The sequence below is a fragment of the Pelodiscus sinensis genome, chromosome 7 (genome assembly GCF_052426305.1).
Source record: "Pelodiscus sinensis isolate ZL-2025 chromosome 7, ASM5242630v1, whole genome shotgun sequence".
Lineage (NCBI taxonomy): Eukaryota > Metazoa > Chordata > Testudines > Trionychidae > Pelodiscus > Pelodiscus sinensis.
Genome location: NC_143058.1, coordinates 28230258 through 28249027, shown reverse-complemented (window position 1 = coordinate 28249027; position 18770 = coordinate 28230258). Strand labels below are relative to the sequence as shown.

The 18770-nt window shown below is 44.2% G+C and overlaps 1 protein-coding gene across 1 annotated transcript in view; it reads right to left on the bottom strand.

The window, feature by feature from the left end:
- Window positions 1–14502, bottom strand: part of LYPD6 (LY6/PLAUR domain containing 6) — a 74670-nt gene extending 60168 nt beyond the window's left edge. Inside the window, exon 1 of the mRNA XM_006125633.5 lies at window positions 14347–14502. The gene's annotated coding sequence lies outside the window, so the exon portion shown is untranslated. The remainder of the gene's footprint in view (window positions 1–14346) is intronic.
- Between the last annotated feature and the right edge of the window lie 4268 nt (window positions 14503–18770).

Below are 18770 nucleotides of genomic sequence, written 5' to 3'. Positions count from 1 at the left end.
CCCAATATAGCTGCTTGCCACTGCTAGCATCAGAATTTACATAGCTTTATGCATGCACACTGTAAGAAACTTAGCCATCTATCGGGTTTAGCCGGTGACAGCTGAACAGGGTCTTTGTGGAATTAATTTTCGGTGCGTAAAGTCGCAGATGGGTACCCAAATCCCTTTGTGGACCCATGTCTAAGTGCCTAAGTCACAAAAGTTTTTGCAGCACAGCTATGTTAGTGAAGGTGATGATTTTTACCAATCCAGCTATGCCAGTAAGAGCCCTAATGCAATGCAATTACACTAGAATCAAAGAACAGGATGGACCTCCTTGGTCTGACACCCTTGGGACGGGAGCTGTCCTGAACTAGGGAGTTTGTCAGACCAGGGAAGGTCATTGCTCCCCGGTGGCTGCCCGTTCCCGGGATCCCCGCGCTGCTCTGGCTCGGCAGGGGCTACTCATGCTGCTGCCTACAGGCTACCTCAACACGCCCAGTGGTTCCCAGCCAGGGCTCCCTGGCAGCTGCGGCCCCGCTGCCGCAGGGAGTTCTCCAGCAGGGACCACCCAACTACCCCGCACCTTTCTAGGGATGGCCCTTCTGTGACCAGCAATTCCTTGGGGTTTCCCAGCTGCCTCCACCAGCTCCACTTCAGCCGGGACACTCTGGGCTGGTGCTGCCCAGTCACCCCAGCTCCGTTGCCACCGGGGATTTCCCAGGGTTACAGCAGAGGCTACCTGGCTGCTGCAGGTCCTGCTGCTGCTGGAGGTTCCCTGGCTGAGCCTCTCACCGCTGGCAGCCCCTCAGCAGCCAGCAGCCCCCTCGGCTGGGGCCGGGACTCCCCAGCCGCCTGGCCCAGCTGACACCGAGGATTCCCCTGGAGGTGTGGGGGCTCCCGAGCCACGCCTGGCCCGGCCCCGTTGATGTCAGGGGTCAGATCAGGCCAGGTCAGAGGCTCCCTAGCTGCTGTCAGGCTGTGCCAACAGCAGCTGTGCCAGACAGAGCTCCCCAGCTCTCACACTGTCTCCCACTGCCATCTCCACGGATGTCTCCTACTGCCCAACTATGGATGTTGCGGGACCAGAGTCCCAGATTTGGGAGATTCAACCTGTGCTTACCAGTATAGCTCAGACCAGCATAAACTATATAAATCTTTCAACACAGATATAACTGCATCTATACTAGGAGAGGTTTCCTGGTTTAACTACACTAATATAGTTAAACTGGCAAATCTTAAATGTAGATAAGGCCTTAAGCTCCTAAATCAGTTAGACACATTTGAAAATTTTACCCTTGATCTATAGACGGAAAAAAACAAGAAAAAATGTCATTGATTGACCATTTTGTAGTGACTCGTGATCTGATACTTTTACATCAATGTTAATATTCCCTGAAATTAAACAGATATTTACATTTAAATTTTAAATGAATTATTTGGAAGATTTGGTTTCTAGAAAGCATCAAGTCATTTTGCTATGCCAAATTTATGTCCTATCAACTGGAATTAAAATGTTGATACTCTGCCAGTTTGAGCATAATGATCTTCCTGCTCTAAATTTTGGGGGAAAAGAGCAGTTTATTTAAAAGTGGGCCCTCAAATTCAGTAGCAATTTACAAGTGTCTAAGTCAAGACAAAACTACTATCATATTAGCAACTTTCATACTGTGCTTGCATGGCACCCAAATTGAATTTAGGACACTTCATATCATTACACTATCATACTGGATGAAGACAGACACAAAGGGCACATCTACAAAGCAGGGCTAAACGCAAAATAAGCTACTCAACTTAAGCTACACAATTAGTGTAGCCCAAGTCGAAATAGATTAATTTCAATTTGTCACTGTCTACACAGCAGTTTTTTCGAAATAGAGCACTCTTCCCCCAACTTCCCTTACTCCTCATATAATGAGGGTTATAGGAGTCAGAGTAAGAAGCCCGTTATTTCAAATTTATTTTGAAATTACAGGCTTGCTGTGTAGATGTACACTACGTTATTTCGGAATATATGACGTCATTGCAAAATAACACTGCTTGGTAGATGTAGCCAGAGAGACCTCAGAATAATGAGACACTGTGAACCACCCAGTGGAATTTGTTTTTATATGGTTTGTTTTTTGTTTCGGGGGTTTGGTTTTTTTTGTTTGTGTTTTTGTTTTGTTTTGACTAATGGATCATTTTTCATCGTAGAACACATTACCTAGTCTTTGAATACATATTGTAAACTGCAATCCCAATTGAAACGAAAGCTAGCAAAATACAAATGTTATCCTTTTTACTGGAGGAGAAATCTTGTAGGTTACTGTCCATCCCCACTACCAGTCTGCCCAGATGTCCCCAGAGCTCAACATGGAAATATGCAAAGAACTCTCAAATTCCCTTGTCAACTTACAACATAGAGAAAGCAATAATGAACTTGCCACAGGCCACATACAACTAACTGATGGGTCAGAAAAAGTCTCAGATCTCTCGGCTCCCAGCCCCAGGCCTTATAAGAAGCCATCCTTCCCCCTGACAAAGGAGTGACACAATAAATCCCTGATTCAATAAACATTTAAGCATATGCTTAGCCACAGTGAGACAATGTACAATTGTTAATCACATGCCTAACTTTAAGTTTTTAGCCAGACTGAGGCCTATCAAATTAGTATGCTTGATTTTAGCAGAAGAGCCGCCCCTTGGGTAGGGCAAATTAGGGCAACCATCCCAGCCCTGCGCTTTGAGGGGCCATTGATAAAAAAAAATCTGTGCTGTCCCAATATTTAGCCCTTTGTCTTACACCCTGACCAATATATAGGGTTACCAGGTAGTCATAAAAAAAAAAATACCGGACACGCTTCATGGGGGGAGGGGGGAAGGGACCGGCCGGGAGGGGGGGGGGGGCGGGAAACAGAGCGGGGGGGCAGCAGGGTTGGCCGGGGGAGATTGGGAGGGGGCGACGGGAAGCAGGACTGGTCGTCGGGGGGAGAGGAGGGCGGGCGGAACAGGGCTGGCCATGGGCTATCGGGGGGAGGGGGGGTATGGCCGGGGTAGAACTGGTCGGGGAAGCTCAGGAGGAGGAGGGAGATCTGGCCACCAGAAGCAGGGCTGGTGGGGGGTGCAGCGGGGTTGGCCGGGAAAAATCCAGAGCAGGAACCGGCCAGCAGGAGGCAGAGCTGGCGGCGGGGCTGGAGGGGGGGGGGGAGGGGGAGAGGGACTGGCCAGGGAAGACAGGGAGGAGAAGTCGGGAAGAATCAACCAACCAGCCTGCTAGGAGGGGGCAGGGGAGCAAATCAGCCAGCAGGGAGCAGGACTGACCCAGGCTATGCAGAACTCAGGGCGTTCCCGTCCCGTGTGAGTCAGTCCGGCTGCGGCTCCACCATGCGCTTGACCAGCACGCAGGAGCATGGACCAGGCTGCCCCTCCTCCTCACACGCAACCAGGACTCCCAGTACTAATCGTGCCCCGCCTCCCAGTCACTCCCCCCACCCTCCGGCCAGCACCCAGCCAGAAAAACCAGGAAATACCGGAAATTGCACGTGTCCAGTATTTTCTGGATTTTTTTTACTGGACAGAGGGCCTGAAAACCAGACACCTGGCAACCCTACCAATATACAATCATGACGCCATTTGTCCTGATATTCAGGTGAAGAGGCAGGAGGCAGTTGGGTGAGACAGTGAGTGGGAGGGAGAGCAAGACAGTAAGTGCAGTGCAGGAGAGCAAGGAGACTAGAGGGGAGGTTGATTAGTCCCAGGCCTCACACTCCCCTAAGGGCAGCCTTGCTTAGCAGAAACAAATTGCATTGTAATTGGGAGTCAATGTGAACTGGTGGATAATTTGGACGTGGGACTTAAGAGCCCCCAGTATTATTCCTGCTTCTGCCTCAGACCCTGATGACTTCTGGGCCTCAGTTTCTCCATCTGTAAAACAGCGAATAATGATACTGACGTTCTTTGTAAAGACATTTGACCTCTACTGATTGTAGGCTGACCTTCTGGGGATGATGATCAATAATGTAAATATTTTAATTACACATACTGTATGTTTATTTGATAATGTTAAATGATATTTCTAGGCTACTCATGAAAAAAAAATGGAGTCTGTATACTAGGTGACCTCAGGACCGGGGGAGGGGGACTCTCAACCTCAGAATGGTAAACAAGAATCGGAACAGACAAAGAACAAAGATGATACAAATATTGGAACTACAACAACATAGTAGAAAGGTGCAATTCCACTTATAATAATTCCAATAATTACCTTTAAATTGAACTTAATTCTTTTAATTCGGGCAGTAAATCTGATATAATTTTAGAAAAGAAAAAATGTAATTGGATGAGTTAGAACTATTCAGTGTTCACAAATTTTCTGAGCTAAGTGTCAAAAACATGGATTTACACAAAAAACTCATTTTCAAGTGATTGAGAGCTTTGTGGATGCTATTATCCAGAGTTTTAGTGGCCAAATGCAAAGATACACAATTCCCAAATAAAGACCCTAATGTTGTAACTGGATCTATATTTAATGACCCCTTCACCTGCACTGAGTCTCACAGACTTCAATTTAGTCTCCATTGTACAAGATACAAACCACAGAGAGTTTGAGCCAGAATTACAATATGAACTATTTATTACCGGAAAATAAGATTCAAATTGTAGTATGTTAAACCAACAATTTCCAATGAAACCCTTTAAAGCTGTAAAAGTGTGATATTGAAGAGAAACATTAAAAAGTAATACCCCAGTAACCAAGAAAAAAAAACTCCACAAATATTTAAACATCACCAAAGAGCTTATTTTTTACAAGTTACACTTCAGAGACTAAACAACACGACAGGAGCATGCAAGTTCAGTTTAGAGAAAGAAATATCTGAACTGTCCTTACAGCATTACAAACATCAATAACTAAACCTAGGAAATGATAATGTAAGAAAGATCATGGGAATCCAGCCTTACTCTCCTTTGAATGCAAAAAGCCAGGACAACTCAGAGTTTAAATGGGCCTTAGATTTAAGAATCTTACTTTTCATTTCAAGTGCAATAGAGAACGTTTCCAGATGTGAAAGTTTGTAACCAATTCACATATTTCCTCTTCTTATGCACAATGATTAATTTCACATCTTAGTTCAGAAATGCCACTGTTGGAACAAAACACAAGTCATTTTATAAACTTTCTCTTTTGTAAATACTTAAGATTTATGCTGCCAGCAATTTCCCAACCTAATAAATTCAGACTAGGAGGGCACCATTCAACATCTATGGCTGCCAATCAGTAAAATGCATGCCCTACAACTGTTCCTTATGGCATTTTCCCTTTGTACTGCTGTTAGCTAAGCATACAAATAATAACAGTACAAGTTGTATCTCTAAACTGGAGCTCTCTGGACAGGCAATAGTTCCAGTATCAGAGACCCGGCACACTGCAGGGGCTGGGAGTGGGGTTGGGAGCCTGGCACTATGCAGGGTGGGGGCAAAACACAGTCCAGCTGGGTTGCGAGGGAAGCCAAGAAGCCTGTGTAGGAGCAGACAGGGAGGTTCAGAGGGTCCAGAAATGACCTTCTCTGTTCAGGAAGACTCCCTCATCCAGGATCAGTCAGGTCCCAAGAGTGCCAGAATAAGGAGCTCCAACCTGTAGTAGTAGACTGATTAAATGCTTGTCACTGAATTCTGACAAGACCTACATTTAATCTAAATCTATTCAAGACAGTAGGTTGGAAGTAAGGATATTAGTGTGTAGTCGTTCACATGATTAGCCAATAAGCCTGGACTCATTGAATTAATTCTCATGACGACACGTACCCACCCCTTTGCTGCCTCTGTATCAGAGGCAACAAGGGCGGGAAAGGGGGTTAGGAGCCAGCTTAAAAGCCTTTGATAGAAAGGCAGCGGCACAGAAGATGAGGGGTCAGGCAGGAGCCAATACACGCAGGAAGCCAGCTTTCAAGATGGCTCTCTGCACATACAGGCTCCTACAGAGCCGCCTACAGAGGCGGCAGCACAAGCTGAAGGAACTGGTGGGAGCCGATACGCATGCTGGCTCCCGGGTAGCTGTCTGCCCCACCCCCCCACCACCACCTCTGCCTCCCACAGAGGCAGTCGCATGGGGGGAGGCTGGCAGGAGACAGTACACACGTGAAACCAGCTTAAAAGCTGGCTCCCCATGAGCACTCGCTCCCGCCTGCCCCTGTGTGTGAAAACGTGTAACTGCTTAAAAATTCAGTGGTTACACATTTACAAAATAACATGTTTGCCAACATTCCTACACCCTCCAACTAGGAGAGAGCAGAATTTGACTCCTCAAATTTAAATGTAATGCAGAATGAGATCTGTGAAGCTTGGATACATATGAAAAAGGAAAAGTGAAAATATGAGATGTATTCATAATTGTCCTATATCCTTCCAATTTACTTCAATGCAGACTCCCATTCAATTTAATGGGATCATTTAAATGTAATGGAAATCGGCCTGTGTTTATTTTGAAATGCTGCTGATGGAGCAGTATGCTAGAAAGTTTATATACATACTATAGATAAATTCAGGACTACTGCTTAATATTCAAAGTGTTACAATTCAGCAGACTGCACACTTCAAGTGAGGAAGCTAACTGAGGCATCAGAGCTCTGTGGTAATAGAAGTAAATATTAATAAAAATGCTATTACAGTGAATTCAGATAAAGCAAAGCAACTCAGAGAAACAGAACGTTGAAACTATACAAGATTAAGGCCTAACAAAGCACAAATTGCAAAACCAGTTATAAGAAGTCTTTGCTTATTGCAAAGTTCTTCAGTGGGAAGTGGTGACTTCAGTACAAAAGAGATAGTTATTGTTTAGTTATTTGTATTACTGTAGTACCTAAGAGTCCTGATCACAGACAGTCGTCCATTGTGCTAAGCACCGTACAACCACTGAACAAAAAGACAGCTCACTGTATATTCCTTCAGCATGTAGACACAGCAAAATATTTAAAAGGCTCATAGTGCTATATGGTATTGTTTCATAGTGGACCATTTACTTATCTGTATATCTGAAGCATACAAGTGACAACCTCAGCACTTCCATGTGAACAACATGAAAACAGTGTATTAGATACAACAAAATAAACATGTAATAATGATGTGAATAAGGCTATTTACCTGGGACAACTGAAAACATCTCTTATGATGAAAAAAGTGTATTTAATGTTAAGAATCCAATTTTCTGCCATGTGAAAAGCACATCAAACATTCCATAGAGCAAAGTAAACGAGGCAGAGAAGAGAAGAAGGAAGAGTTCATATGAGCTCTATTTCTACTCTAAATGGAAAAGAAATCAGTAAATACTATCAGTATGAAAATGAGAGTTCTCCAACAAGTCATGTAGGAAAATGTCAAACTAGAAGAAAAGTGCTGAACTATGGAGATAAAAAACAAGTATGAAATAAATTTTTGTTAATACACTATTGTGTTGTTACTCTACTTTGATTACAATACAGTATAGGACAATATTGCCTAATAAGAAAATCTATCCACAATATAGTGATTTATAAATTACTTGTACACTCTTTGTGCTGTCTTCTTGACTCTCCGTTTTGTAAACATGTTTTCATAATGGGAAACAATCTGTCACTATTACAGATGGTCATTGTATAAAATAGTCTTGACCCATGTCAACCACCAAGGGGTTGTCAAAGAGGAGGTGGATTTCATGTTAATTAAATATGTCTTTCAGTATCCTAACATTGAATATCTTATTGAGTAATACAGAATCAAAATATAAGGAACAGGAATTCATTTGTAACTTCTCAGAGCAGTTCACTGTGGGCCAGGTCCTACTCTCACATCAGTTACTCATATAAATCATCCCACTGACTACTCAGATGAGCAAAAACCTGATAGTATCATGTTCAATAAATTGTGGTTACTTATACATGCTGTGTTGCTCTAACTAAACATGCAATTGTGGTAACCAAATGATTACGGTGACCATATTTCCCTATGCTAAACATGGGACACCCAGTAAAGTACAGGCAGTCCCCGGGTTACGTGGATCCGTCTTACGTCGGATCCCTACTTACGAACAGGGCTTTTCTCGCCAGCAGACCAGGGAGACGCGGAGCAAAGCCACGGAGGACGCGCTGCGGTCCAACCGCCCACGTCTCGGCGGTCCTGCCGCCCCGTCTCCCTGGTCTGCTGAGGGGGGTCCTCCGTGGCGAGAAAAGCCTGGTCTGCTGGGGGGGGAATGGGGGCACAGCTAGTGCGCCCCCCTCCCCCAGCAAGCCAGGCTTTTCTCGCCACTGGTCAGTTTCAGCAGCAGCTGAATCAGGACGCCTGGGGTAGAGCAGCTGGGGGGCTGCCGAGTTGGTCCCACAGCACCGAGGTGCGGTGCTGCGGGACCAACCCAGCAGCACCCCAGCTGCTCTGCCCCAGGCATCCCCAAGAGCAGCTGGGGTACTGCCAGGTTGGTCCCGCCACGCCAAGGGTTGGCGCTACCAGACCAACCCAGCAGCACTCCAGCTGCTCTGCCCCAGGCGTGTCCGATTCAGCCGCTGCTGGTCAGTTTCAACAGCGGCTGAATCTGGACGCCTGGGACAGAGCAGCTGGGGTGCTGCCGGGTTGGTCCCCGCAGCACCGCACCTCGGCACTGCGGGGACCAACCTGGCAGTGCCCCAGCTGCTCTGTCCCAGGCGTCCCCAAGTCAGCTGCTGCTGAAACTGATCAGCAGCTGATTCCAGGAAGCCCAGGGCAAAGCAGCTCTGCCTCGGGCTTCCTGTAGTCAGCCGCTGGTCAGTTTCAGCAGTGGCTGAATCGGGGACACCTGGGGTACAATATGTACCAGTTCCGACTTACATACAAATTCAACTTAAGAACAAACCTACAGTCCCTATCTTGTACGTAACCCGGGGACTGCCTGTACTTGTATTCAAGCGAGTACAACAGCAACCAACCAGAACCATGAAGTACAAACACTCAAATTAACATCAGGTTCACTGAGCCCCAGTTAAAAATAAACATTCCATAGTTGGAGGATTTTTTAAATTTACCTTCTTATTTTTAAGTCTTCAGGATTCTCATGGGGAGGGGAGACATACACACTCTCCCATATACCTCTCTCACATTGAGGGGGGTGATCGACCAGAACTACTTAGTGCACTCTGCCCTCCATGCTTCTGCCTGGCACTGTCTGTTTCAAAAAGAACACATGGATAGGGGGAATGCAGGGTCACAGCCCCCACCCCCTGATTTCTACCAAGATTCTCACCAGAACGTGGCTAGCAGCAGGAGGGAAAGGATGGGAGCCACACAGTGCAGGGAGGGGAGGAGGCAGATGACCTGACCTGTGACTTTGCAGAGCTCTCCCTCTCTTTCCCACTCCCCAAAATGGCAGGAAGCAGTTCATCCCTTCCTGCCTGCACAATGTAGAACAGCAGCTAATACCTCCAGGTTGCTGCTGGTCTCCAACATAACCCAGCTGTCTCCTATCCCCCAACAACAATGCTAGTAGGAAGGGGGTAAGCCCTAAGGATGCACTGTGCACCAGGGCCCAGGGAACCTGACTGCAGGGGCTTCAGTGATTCTAACCAGAGAGGTGGCTCAGCAGGACAGTGTGCTTAGGAGATGAAGCAGCCCTGCACTCTCTGGTGACAGGGCATAGAGTGGGCATGTGTGAAAAGGGTGCTAAGCCTCTGCCCTGGGGGCTGCAGTGGAGCCTGCAGCGTTGGAGCACAAACAGGCTGGAAATTGCTTTTCAGACCTCGCTCTTCCTCCCCCTTCCCCCTGCACGTGTGCGCACACACGCACAATTTCACTGAGGGACAGAGAGGCTTACCCATTGCAGTGCTATGAAGGGCTTTGGCATATGCAGTGCCCTAAGCTGGAGGGTCTTGGAACTTCCTGAGGAAGGAAGGAGCCTGGTGGCCAGTTTTTGGTTAACTGAGCGCTCCAGCCAAGCACTGGTTCTCCTCAGAGCACTGGGAACGAGATACTCCCTGCTAGGGGACAGATGGAGTAGCAACGGGGCTGGGGATGAAGGGGTAAAGCAGGGAAAGAGTGAAATTATGTAAAGGGCCAATGGGTGGACAGCAGAGGTGAAACATAACTGACCGCTGCCTGGTGTCTGCTCACATTCTCCAGACGCTGGAAACAGGATTCTAACCAAAATGTGGGTCTCTGCTGTCAGAGCTGGCACACAGTGGGAAGTGCACTGTTGGACCAGCGGAGGGAGCAGCTGGTCCTGCAAACTGCAGCACTGCTCCACCACTGGCCTTGCACAACCACCCCCATCCCATCAACACCAGTAGTAGGCAGCAGAAAGTGCTAGTACTGAGGAGGGTCAGAAGGGACACAAAATTCAAGACAATTTTGCCTATTTTAAATAAAATTGGGACACCTTCGGGAGGGTTTCAATATGGCACTGTCTCTTTAAAAAAAAACTGGACCTCTGGTTCAAAGCCCACCAAACAAGAGCTGGAAGTCAACACAGTTGTGGTTCTGACCCCATGCAGCATTTAATGGTAATAAAATGGGATTATATTTAAGGAAGTGAGGCAAATATTTTTCACTCATGAAATTTATTCTTAATTCACTTTTTGATCAAACCAATTTTCATTTTGTTAGGCTCAGTACAGAATATCTTTCTTGCCCATTCCAACTCACCTGTACTATTGACAACAAACAACATTGAAATACATCTATTTTATGGTCAAATTCCACTCTTGGAGCATCATGGCAGATTTCAGCTCCAATTTCTGCTCTCCCTGACTGCATGAAATGTTCTTTGAGATCAGTGGAGAATTCTGAACACATAGGAGGCGGACAATATTAGAATCAGGAACCAGCAAATGAACATTAGAAATCATCTTAATGACAGAATCTAAATTGATAACTAAAGTGTCATTTCATAGAAGAACAGGCCCTTTACTTCTACAGAGCAAAAAGGAGAGCGCTCTCCCTCATGCAGTCTGTTTAATATAGGTTAAAAAAAACCAACATAATCAAAGGGATAAATGCACCCCTAACATCCGCCTCTTAAAACCACGGTTAGGGTTTGATTGGATGATAGATCTGTGTAAAAATTATTTCAGGGTGTTTTAACACTCTATTTTATCTGAGACTTAATAAGATGTGCTGTTCCTCTGTTTATTAATAAGGTGATAGCCTTTTCACAAGTGATTTGCCACTGTATTATATTCATTTTGTTCAATACCTAATAAATATTAACCTACAGACATAAGAAACATACTTGTGCCATACTTCTTTCAATCCACAGTAGCAGCGTAAATTTATTAGGTACTTGTTAGTCATACATTTCACAGACTTGCACATAACTTACATACAAACTGACAAGAAATAGCACATGGTCAAATGATTTTTAAATCAGCTCATTTCCCTGTGGGGTTTTTTTTTTCTTTTTTTAATACTAATGTAGTGCTGTGTGCTGACTGATAAGCAGGAATACTGGCATGAATATTTCAGTTCTGTCTTAAATGTGCTTTTCAGATATTGGACATGGATAAATACCCTTACATTTCTATATTAGAAATCAAGAAAAATCAATGCATCTCAAGGGCCTGAAAACAATGCAGTTACACGGATATAAAACTGGAGTACACAGTGGTGAAGCATGCTTTATAGATACGTACTTATCCATATTTATTTCTAATGCAATCAAAGCAGTAGGATCTGTGTGCCAAATATAAATTCTACAGGAATAAAATTGAAAATGTATGAACAAAACACAGTTGGGAAAAAACTGTAGTAATAATTGATGAGACCCTTATGATATTCATTTTAAAATTTGCCTGGAATTCCACAAAGGCTTCAATTTTAATATGAGAGTTTGAAAGCCATAAATGCATACATCAGACTAATTTCTTTTTGCTAATTGTAAAGGACTTTATTTTCATATTTAGATGTCCAATTGCATGCATAATTATGTGAATTCAATAATAAATTGTCAGTTGAATGTGGAAATGTCCAGTTACACATTCAATTACCAATCTGCACACTTAATTGCAGTAAATGCGTAGACAAATCAGTTATGCATTTTTTAGCATAATTGCTTGTTTAATTTTGAATATCAGGCACCAAATTGCTGGGCTAACTCTTGCTCTCTTTGAAAGCAGTGGCAAAACTGCCACTGATTTAATCAGAAACAGAACTAAATCTTAAGCTGTCTTACTTTATATAAATAAGTTAATGTTCATTAAATCAAATGGAAAGGATTGTGAATGTTTTTAGAGATCTTTCAGTGCTTCACAAGTATGCACCTGCAAGAAGCTGATTCATAGTCTATTTAATGTATTGGATGAATGAGTTGCTAAATAAGTTTTGGCACAACACACCATTGACACCGAAATAAAACCATGGTGATATTTTCACTGTATTGTATCCACAATGACTGCACAGATCATAATAGATCAGAGGAACCATTATGGTCTTAAGCGCACATATTCAATGCCATTAACGCTGTATTCTTTCAGGATATTTCATAACCTAATACAAGTTTCCAATAACAGTTTTCTTTACTGAATGAGGTTCCATCACACTAATTAATTGCTTATACATGTCTAAATAGTTTTTGACACACATTCTACAAGAATTCAGTAGCACTATGTAGCAAATTAAATTTCAAAAGATCTGTAATTTCATATTTCTACTGCAACATGGATATGGAGTAAATTATTATTTCAGTTATAAAGCAGCTTAAACACATAGTACTACATGTCAGTGATTTTTAAAATTGTATTTACATAAAATATTCATTAGTACACATACCTGGAATATAATAAATACAAATAACTTCGTTAATTAATGTGATCTTAAAGTTGTATAATTAATATATATTAGAAAGTCAGGAAACAAACCATTAAGTTCTTTGAATAGACCCATTTCAATTTTTAACTGCATTCATTGTGCCAGATTAATGAAGTTTCCTTCATTTAATTTCCATGGTTGTTTTTTTTTTTTAAATAAAGAGGGAAAAGATGCCTCTTTGCTACCTTAAGATAATATAGGCCTTCTAAGGGACAGATCTTTAAAGACTTCGGGGAAACTAAAGATGCAAGCAGGCATGAAGAGGGATTTTCAAAAATCACCCAGGTACCTAATTCTCAAGTCTTTAAAAGGTGCATACATTTATCTCTTTAAAATATAAATTAACAAATGCACACTCCTGAAAGAACATTCACACAGCATCTCTTCTGAAGTGTAAATGCTCATGAGGGATAAATCCTGATTCCATTGAAGTCAATAACAATGGTAAGACTTTCATATAGATATCAACAAAGTCAGGATTTCACCTTCACACTACGTGAAATGTTACATCACATATGCACAATAGTTAATTTTCAATCATTCAGTTCAAATGTTATCAATAGCCAACCCATTTTTTCAAATTTGTTGTGGAGAAACTTTTCACAGAGGCCAATTTGCATTCAAAATTTAAGAGTTTAGCTTTTTTTAGTTGGCTGTATGGGGAAAAAAAAGGGTTTTTTTTCCCAAAGGAAGTGGGAAAATGTGTGGATTTGATATAGCCCAGTTTTTGCCAGTCATTTCATGCCTATTTATATGTGTGCGCATTTTCCATTTTCCTGGAAGGAGAGGGGGATTCAATGGCTGAAAAGCTTTATTCATATGTAAACAAACAAACCATCTTTGAACATAGACCAACATGAACAATTTGAATCCAAAAGATAATCTTTTTAAAGAGCTGATCATGTGAAAGGTTACATGTGAAACTATTTTTCCATCATCATAGCTTTCTCTACCAAATGCTCTACTAGAGTATCTACTTACAAAACACAAAGTGATAATAAAGCCAGACAGTTTCACTTTGAATTCATATTGCTATGCAAATTGAATATAGTAAATTAGGGAGGATTTTTACCTCATTCTTTGTAAATTCTCATTTAAGCACACACAGTTCTGTAGTTGACCAATACCACCACATTTGACTCGTGCATGTTTTCTGTTATCAGCAAAAAATATCCCTTCCTGACATCCTTGCAGCGCAATCCATACTCGGCCGGATTTATTTGCTTTGGCTCTGATATTCATAAGAAACTAATTTGTATTTTACCAGCTATCAGAGGCACTAAAGTTCCCAAGAGAAGAAAAGCTGCATTACTTCTAACCCCTTAAGCTTCCCAACACCTTGGACTATTCAGTGACAATGACATTACTTCCGTGTAATGTGAAAAGCAGACACACAATAAAAAAATACAGCTCCTGAGATAAACTTGAAATAAATTACCCAAGCATTTTATTTGCTGCTGCTTTAAAAAAAATATATCTGGGACGCAGCATGCCTCCAGGGCCCTCTCAGTCTGCATGTGCACCCGTTCTCTGCACTTGAACTTCCTTTTCTTTGTGTTCAATTAAACACAGGGCAGAAGCTTTACTCACCAGAGCAACGCACCAACTCCACCCTCCAGCCAGCCGCCCCATCCCACGAATGCACAACGCAACTACTCAGGCTGTACGCAATGCAACAGTCCTCCGGGCTTTGGAACGCAGAGCCTGCCAAGGCCCCAGCCTCTCAACACCTTCAACCAATCAGAAGGCCGAGGGCAAGGCTAAGTTGCAAGTGTGCTTTTTAATTGGCTAGTCAATTAGCGTGGCTGTCCGATCAGCTGTGAAACAGAGTCGCTCGGCGAGGCTTGCCGCAAAGCAGGTTGTCATTTGCCTGTGCGGCTAGGAGGGGCTCGGAGAGATAGCAAGTCTTGCGTGGAATCAATCAGTCCTGTTAGGAGGGACTTACCTACCTGTTGCCAAGCCGCTCCTTGGCTCCAGAGGCTGGCTGCACTCCTGGAGTAGGACAGCTCTTGGAACTGCGATGGCCCTCAAACCCACTTTCCGCGCCGCTAGGGGAGGGAGGCTGAATTTTCCCTCCACATACTGAAAAGGAAAATCCAACCAGCAACACCGTGCCCTCCCTAAGACAATCACTCCGAATACCCAAATCCTCCCAGATCCCGCCACAGGACACAAGCCTAATTTTCAGCTGTTAAAAACACACACACACACACCTTTCCAGGACCCCGCTAGCCCAGTGACAAGCGCCCCCAGCTGCCCAAGCCCCTTCACCTTCCACAAGAGAAGAGCTCTAAACTCTCCCCTCAAGCAGCCAAAAACCCTCCCGCGCCCACCATCACCTTCACTGGCTCACCTGAGTCAAGCGCTCTGAATGAGATCCGTCCACACCAGCCTGGGACAGGCGTCCGGAGCCCCCAACCTGCCACTACCCAAGAACCCCCCCTCCTCCTCCCCATGACCAAGCCCCACTCCCCCGCTAGCTGTGCCCCAGTGCCCCCAGGAACCACAGCTCTCTCTGATGCCCTGGGACAAGTGACCCAGCTTCTCCCCTGCCCCCACGCCCAGCCAGCCCACCCGCGCCCCTTTGCACCTGCTACCCCGCCGTGCTGCGCCCCAGCCTTGCCCACTGTCTCCTTTCGCACCTCCTGCTTCCTCAGCTTGTGCGCAGGCTTCTCACGCCCGCTCCGCCTGCTGCCACGCCGGGCTCCGTCACTTCATCCAGCTCCCCTGGTGTCTTCACGCCCCTCGTCGCCCTTACCTGCGCCAGGTGCGCCCAGGGCAGCACAGCCTGGCAGAGCCCTGCTCGCTCCAGGACACCACGGCATTCACAGCCGGACACCGCTACGTTCAGAGCCAGCCAGCGCCGGGTGCGCACAGCACCGGCTGCCCCCTACAGCAAAGCGTGGAGAGCGCTGCCGGATTGCTGTCCAGCCTGCGCCCCAACGGGGAAGGAGCCTGGGCTCCTAGTCTGACCCCGAACGGCAGGACCCACACAGAGGTCTCCCGGCTGCGGACTGCGCTGGCCGCAGTAGGATGGAAGCCTTAGGAACAGGGAAGGGAAGTGCCCAGGATGTTACTGAACACAACGAGCCGGGGCGTCTCGGATATGACCCCACCGAGACCCAGAACGTTTTCAAAATAATCGAGCCAAAATGTAGGGGGACGGAGAGTTTGGTCCGTTTCCCTTTTCTTCTCCCGTCCCCTATTCAATTAAAGCTGGCTGTCCTGTCATCTGAGTATGAACTAAAGGATACGTATTTCCCCATTAATTTTATAGCCCTTCCAGGAAGCATTTATTATATTGGGAAGTCTTCTGGGACTCATTACAGTACTTGAAAATTTCCAGGATGCTAATCAAATAAGCTGTAGTCTGGTGGCTAAAGTGTCTGGCACTTTTTCAAAAATTGTGTGGTTTAAATCCTGTGGAGGTGGTAACTCTATTAAAATGCCTATTACTCAACCTGCCCTCCTCCCATCAGCGTTATTCTAAATTAATTTTTACAACTAGTCGAATGGCAAAAAACAAAAGGGAAATTATACCAGACCCCTCCCCCAAAATCCCATGTACAAAAGTAAGGTAAAGAAACGAAAAAGAGTTGAGCCATATAAAGAAGAGATAACTGTCAATTCTAGTAGAATTCTGCTTTGTTTTGTATTCATACCTAACGGTGAACTGGGTTTTGTTTTATCACTTAAAATGTGTCTTAATTTATACATTTGCTGCTCAAAATATGAGTGTTAATTTTGAAAAAAAAGGCATGTTTTGCATTTCTAAAATTGTTTCATTTTAACAGATCCTTGCCCTCAAAAACAAACAGTTTTTGTACTACACAAAAGAGTTATTGTGTGTACTCCATATTTTCTTGTGCACAGTGTGTTATTATAAAGCATGTGCCTCAAATTTAGAAGATCTAACAGATTAGCATAACCCATATCCCATTAGTACATGGAATATTATGTCCCTTGAGTTCATCCACTCCCTCATTTGCAAAGATCTCTGTCCTATCACCTTACCTTTTGGGCTCTAATTTGTCAGTTTTAGCATGGAGAAACAAAATTAAACATAGTAAATTAATTTCTCCAACCCAGCAGAGGATGCTTTCACAGAACAAACACATCTACTGCCAGATTTTATGCCGAGTGTTCTTTGTAAACCAGCACAGGGATTAGAATCTTTCTTAAGTAAGCATAGAATTGTATCTAAATGCTTTTCTTTTATAGTTCATTTTGAAACCTAGATATTTGTGTGTCTCAAAGACAGAAGTATTAACATCTGCATTCTCATCCCAGGGCCAATTTTTCCTTATTTCCTGGGGAAAACGTGTATGGGATGATGAAGCACAAATGCAAAACCATGGAGAACACAACACATTATCCTACCTCAGAGTCAGAGATTTCTAGCTGAACTAGAAGAGGTGGAAGAATGGCTTCAATCTCATGTATTTTTAGAGGACCTTTGGGGAAATCAGGGCCCTACTAAATTTAAGGTCCATTTTGGTCAATTTCATGGTCATGGGATTTTTAAAATAGATTTAAATATCTGAAACTGTGAAATTAACTGAAATTTTATGGTGGAGTAATCATGAGGGCCCTTACACAAAGGGGATCCTGGTGGACCACAAAGCTATTGTAGGGGAGGGGTACTCCTTTCTGTGCTGTTGCCTTCAGAGTTGGGTGGCTGGATGGTCACATAGTATGTGGGAGGGGCTCTAACTTCTAGGGGGCAGAAAAGTTGGCCTTATGGGTGACCAATGTGTGTCACCACCCAGGGCCCCAGGGTCTCTCTGCTCCCCTCATTTCCCCTTCTGTACGTATCCACCATCCTCCCTTTTCTTTACATCTCCATCATCCTTTTCTTTTTCCCCATCAAGAATGTAAGTCAGTCAGAGTGTCATCATTTTTAAGTGTATTGGGAGTCTTAGCAGAGCTGAGATGGGCGTCATCCATTTCCTCTTTCTAGAACATTCCCTGAAATTTCGGAATCAATTGGATGGGATGCAGCATGCAAAAGCTATCATGAAGGAGACATAGGGTATGTCTAGACTACATGGCTCCGTCGACGGAGCCATGTAAACTAGTTTACCCAACATAGTCAATGAAACTGGGATTTAAATAATCCCCGCTTCATTACAATAAAAATGGCCGCCGCGCTGTGCCAACAATCAGCTGATCCGGCACAGTGCAGCAGTCTAGACGCAGATCGGTCGACAAGGGAAGCCTTTGTCGACCACTCCTTTATGCCTCGACGGAGCCATGTAGTCTAGACATACCCATAGAGACAAAGTGAGACAGAGACAAAAGCAAGGCTTTTTAAGTTCAACCAAAAATTAAACTGACATCTATATCATATTAAAATCAAGAAATAGGAAAAAGGCAGCTTTAAAGCAAACATGAATGAGAACATCCCCTTCAGTACTGTATGTAAAAGCTACAATCTGAAAAATAATTGCTAAGATTGGATATTAAGAATATTAATAACTAATTACAAGCGAAGATTGGGAATATTTGGTCAAAATAATTGTCTGTTGGAAAATTCATTTTTTATGTAATCAAAGTGGGTCCATAGGTTTGCCTGAAATTTTTCAGTTTTCCATCAGAAAACCAGCTCTGTGATTCCCCCACTCTAACTCAGTAGCTTTCCAGGTGATCTGGTGGGAAGCTCAGGCTTCCAGGTTCCCTAGCTCCTGAGTAAAATGCCTCAGAGCTCGCCAGGCCTCACAGACTGCGCCAAAGCCAAGGCCCACAGGGGTTTCTGGCTCTGGGCTCATCTGCTGCCCCAAAGCTGTGTCTCCTAGGGATCTTCTGCACCCCAGGAGCACTGTCTCCTAAGCTTCCTGAGCAGCCCCGCTCCTTTCCTGTTGGTGCTTTGGGAAGCTCAGGGAGCTGCAGAATCATTTAGAAAAGATCATAACAAAATGATGTTTTGGCTTTTCCTGAACTAACTTTAAGAATTTCCAGTCTGCCAGCAATTTCAGAGAGGAGGAGAAGAGTGGATAATTTTAGAATTTTCTGAA